Source organism: Cebus imitator, unplaced genomic scaffold (genome assembly GCF_001604975.1).
Source record: "Cebus imitator isolate Cc_AM_T3 unplaced genomic scaffold, Cebus_imitator-1.0 Scaffold203, whole genome shotgun sequence".
In the NCBI taxonomy this organism is placed as follows: domain Eukaryota; kingdom Metazoa; phylum Chordata; class Mammalia; order Primates; family Cebidae; genus Cebus; species Cebus imitator.
This window is the reverse complement of record NW_016107518.1, coordinates 849611-854888: the sequence shown is the minus strand read 5'-3', so window position 1 is coordinate 854888 and position 5278 is coordinate 849611.

The window sequence follows — 5278 nt, the reverse complement described above, 5'->3', positions numbered from 1 at the left end:
ACCACCTCAGCATCCCAAAGTGCTGGGATTACAGGTATGAGTCAGTGCACCCGGCCTGGTGTCATGTTTCTATGGTTCATTGATGTGGCTGCCGTGCAAATCAGTAGCTCAATCCTTTTGACTGCTGAGTGGTGTTCCATCGTCGGATACGATGCACCGCTGGTGGTGGCGGTGATGTTTTATCCATTCACTGGCTGATAGATATTTGGGTTGCTTCCAGTTCTTGGTGATTATAAACATGTGCATAGAGGTTCTTGTGTGCACGTGTTTATTTTTCTTGGGTAACTGCCTACGTGTGGAATTCATAGATTATAGGACGAGTGTATGTTTTACTATGTGAGGAACTCCCCAGTGTTCTTCCCAAGTGGCTGAACCATTTTTGCATTCCCACCAGCAGTGTGTGAGTTGCTCTGCATGGCTAGGGTGTGATAATTTCAGCTGCATTTCTAAAACTTTTCAGCCATTCTAATAGCTGTGTAGTGGTATTTCCCTATTTTAAAATTTCACAGCAGTCATTTTGATTGGCATTCACAGCCGCCTCAGAGGGAACCGAGACAAAAAGAAAACATAAAGAAAGAAAAGTCTGGCTGTGGAACGGAAGAAGGGGAACAGGTGGGGAAAGGGTCCAGGGAATGAGTGTAACATTGAGCATATTCTGGGTAAAAAAATCAGCTTTGGCTGAGGAAGAGTGCCCTGGGGATGTGGGGGGTGTATCAACCAGACTGCCTCTTCTCCCGGAGCTCAGACCCACAGCTCCGAGAGTCCTCAGGTCTTCGTGTCTCAAGAGGGAAGAACGAGTTGGGGTGGGAGAAAGGCAGAACTCTTTCTCAGAAAGTTTATTTATTTATATTTATTTATTTTTGACACAGGGTCTCACTCTGTTGTCCAGGCTGGAGTGTAGAGGCACGATCATGACTCCCTGCAGCCTGAAACTCCCCAGCTCGATCGATCCTCCCACCTCAGCCTCCTAAGTAGCTGGGACTACAAGAATGTGCCACCGTGTGCAACTACTTTTTGATTTTTTGTAGAAATGGGCCTTTGCCATGTTGCCTAGACCAACCTTGAACTCCTAGGTTCAAGCGATCCTCTTGCCTCAGTGCTGGGTTTACAGACGTGAGCCACCACACCTGACCTAGAAAGTTTATTTTTGATGGGCAGTGTCCATGTCACCATGCTGTGAGCTCCATGAAGGCAACGCCTTGTCACTCTTGTCCCCTGCTCTGTCCCCACACCTGGCTCATGGTTGGAGCCCAGGAGGTACTAATGGAGTGGATGGAGTAATGAATATCTCCAGACTGCTGAAGCTGCTTTAGTGAACATCACACAGAACACTGACTGCCCTCTTTCTTCCAGTCCGGGGGAAGCCCCCTTTGCTCACCCTAGGCCCAGTTTATGGCCCATCTGGTCATTTCTTGGCCACCTCTCACACCTGTTCACTTTACTACCCCTCCCTCCCCACTGCTCCTCCTCTGGGCTGTTGACACAGCCTCCTAACAACTCTCAGGGCCTCCCCCCGTCCTCTATTCTCCCCCAGTTTCTTTTTTTTTTTTTTTGAGACAGAGTTTCGCTCTTGTTACCCAGGCTGGAGTGCAATGGCGCAATCTCGGCTCACCGCAACCTCCGCCTCCTGGGTTCAGGCAATTCTCCTGCCTCAGCCTCCTGAGTAGCTGGGATTACAGGCACGCACCACCATGCCCAGCTAATTTTTTTTTGTATTTTTAGTAGAGACAGGGTTTCACCATGTTGACCAGGATGGTCTCGATCTCTTGACCTCGTGATCCACCCGCCTCGGCCTCCCAAAGTGCTGGGATTACAGGCTTGAGCCACCGCGCCCGGCCTCTCCCCCAGTTTCTAATCTGTCTTATCTTTGCCAGATGTTGAGTTCATAAGCCTTACTCTTATCCTCAGCTGTCACATCCAAGCCCCCATACTGGCTCCTGATGTCCACAAGAGAAGAGCCAATGGGAAACTATCCCAGCTCCCTTCCTGCATCCCAGCTCCCACTGGCTCTCTGGAGGGCTCTTGATTATTATGAAAATCTACTTTCATGCTTTTGGTTGGTTGGTTGTTTTTTTGAGACAGAGTCTTGCCCTGTCGCCCAGGCTGGAGTGCAATGGCACAATTTCGGCTCACTGCAACCCCCACCTCCCAGTTTAGGTGATTCTGCTACCTCAGCCTTCCAAGTAGCTGGGATTACAGGCATGCGCCACCATACCCAGCTAATTTTTTGTACTTTTAGTAGAGACGGAGTTTTCACCGTGTTGGCCAGGCTGGTCTGGAACTCCTGACCTCGTGATCTGCCTGCCTCGGCCTCCCAAAGTGCTGGGATTACTGGTATGAGCCGCTGTGCCTGGCCACCTTCACGTTTTTAAAACTGCCCTTTCCTGCTGAAACCAAACCAGTCTGGTCTGCATGGGCTCTCAACAGAACGAAAGAATCAGGGCTCCAGGATCAGAAAGACGTGAGTTCAAACTCAAGTCCTCTATTTCCTAACCAAGAGGACGTTGAAAAATTCCTAAACCTGAGTCTCCGTGCTCTCTTCTCTAGAATGGGCAATAAAAGTACCTACCCTTACTTGGGAGGCTGAGGCAGGAGGATCCTTTGGGTCCAGGAGGTCAAGGCTGCAGTGAACTATGAAGCACCGCTGTGCTCCAACCTGAGTGACAAAGTGAGACCTCATCTCTAAAACAAAACAAAACAAAACAAAAAAGTGCCTACCCTGTGTTTCTGTAAGGAGATGGCATGTATAAAGGGGCCTGGGATATACTAAGAATGTAGGAATTTAAAGAATGGTAGATATGATTTTTGATAATTCTTGCCTAAAGAAAATAAGGCTAAAAATAGGGGTATGATTAATTAATTGTTTTCTAATTCTTTTCCAGCCAAAACTTTGGACGTTGCTTCCCTAAGGAGGGAACTACCTGCGTAGAGATTGGATTTCAAATATGGCTGCTGCCCCAGCCTAATGGGTCACATGCCCTGAAGATAAGCTGGTCAGTCACAATGCTCCCCCAGCTCCTCTCTACCTTGGGAGAGAGACCTCATGGGTTAAAAGGCAAAGCAGGGCCGGGGGCGGTGGCTCACGCCTGTAATCTTAGAACTTCAGGAGGCCAAGTGGATGGATCACGAGGTCAAGGATGGAGACCAGCCTGGCCAACATGGTGAAACCCCATCTCTACTAAAAATACAAACATTGGCTGGGCGTGGTGGTGGCCGCCTGTAATCCCAGCTACTCAGAGGCTGAGGCAGGAGAATCACTTGCACCTGGGAGGTGGAGGTTGCAGTGAGCAGAGATTGCACCAGCACACTCCAGCCTGGTGACAGAGCGAGACTCCATCTCAAAACCAAACCAAACAAAAAACAAGCAAACAGCAACCGGACATGATAGAGAACACAGGAGTGAGGGAGAACTTTTTTATCGTTTATCCTCAGACATTTGGGATCATCTCCTATGTGAGCATCACGAAGGAGGAAGACAAAGCCAAAAGAATGTGGTCCTCCTGACTGGGTGCTAAGGCACAAGCCTGATGAGTACTGGAGTTTGCGATGGTTTGTATAATAGTGTCTCCTCTGAAATTCATGTTGAAACAGAATCCCCCGTGCAACAGTATGAAGAAGCGTGGCCTTGAGGAAGCGATTGAGTCACGAGGGCGCCATCCTCATAAACTGATGGGGTCAGGCCTCTTATAAAAAGACATGACAGATGGATTCACTCTTTTACAGCCCTTCCATCCCTTCTGCCACTCGAGACCACGGCGTGCCTCCCCACTGGAGGATGCAGCAGCAAAGCACCATCTTGGAAGGAGGGAACAGCCCTTGGCAGACAAACGAACCTGCTAGCGACTTGGTCTTGGACTCTCCAGCCTCCAGAGCTGCGAGAGAATAAATTTCTCTTTTTTATAAATGATCCAATCTCAGGTATTTTGTTATAGCCACAAAAATGAACTAAGGCAGAGTTTTTCCAAGAAGAAGACACTTAAAATCTTCTCCAAAGCAGATGGGTCTCCTTGGAGTAGAAAACCCCCCAACATCAGTGAGATTCTAGAAGGAACATTATGATCACGTATCAGGGAAGAGAGCGAAGCTTCAAATGGGCTCTGATTCGATGCTCTCTAAAGCCCAGCCTCATTCTGGGTTCTGCAGCTGAAGAGGTTTTGGGGTGTCAAAGGGCTTCTAGTTGCTTGAAAAGCAAAAATGAAAAGAAGAAAGCTCCTATGTCAGTAAGGCAAGTCATTAAGAAAGGAGGTGCTTTTAAGACTGGGTAATAGTAGGAGAAGACGTGTACAGAGCTGTGTTATTTTTAGTATTGGGTGAAGGCACATTATTCTTTTGACAATCAGAATAAAGAAAGCAATTAGAAACTCCAGGAAAATGAAAAGCTGTGCAAGAAAAGCGGTAATCCAAATGTAAAGCCAATGAAATGTGGCATGTCTTTGAGCAGCTGATGGAGCATAAAACTGAATACATTTGACCTTGGCACTAAGCACCTCTTCTGAGCAGCCTGGGCATCAGGACATTGGATCTGAAGGGAAGGAAATGTAATTCTTGGCTATTCCTTGGCTCAGCAGTGGCAGTGAACTGTACTCACACAGGCATGAGAATGTAATATTGGTTTACTGATTTTTTTTTAACTTTTGCAATCAATTTAGGGACAAAATGTGGCTGCAATAATTATGACTTCAGAATAGTATCTAAATGTTATCATCATTTAAAATGTAAAAGTAAGACTATGAAAGACTTGAGAGGTAGAGACAGAAGTTGGTTTCTCGTTTTACATAGCGGGCAGTCATTAGATTATATTTTCACTCTGTGGAGTGGGAAGTAAGGTCTGTTAGTCAGAGCTTGAAGGTAACCAGGAGAAGAACCAAGAATATTTTAATTTGCAAAAACCAGGAAGATAGGGAGGGATGAGAGGGAGCCATACACTTGAACTAAAACGTCGTTTTTCATGGGAGAGTGAATGAGTTTCCTAGGATTGCCATAACAAAGTATTGATACTTTGTTAATATCCATACTTTGTTAGTGTGACTTGGCCCTGCACGGTGGCTCACGCCTGTCATCCCAGCATTTTGGGAGGCAGAGGTGGGCAAATCACCTAAGGTCAGGAGTTCAAGACCAGTCTGGACAATGTGGTGAAACCCCATCTCCACTAAAAATACAAAAATTAGCCAGGCGTGGTGGCAGGTGCCTGTAATCCCAGCCACACAGGAGGCTGAGGCGGGAGAATCGCTTGAACCTGGGAGGCGGAGGTTGCAGTGAGCTGAGACCACACCGTTGC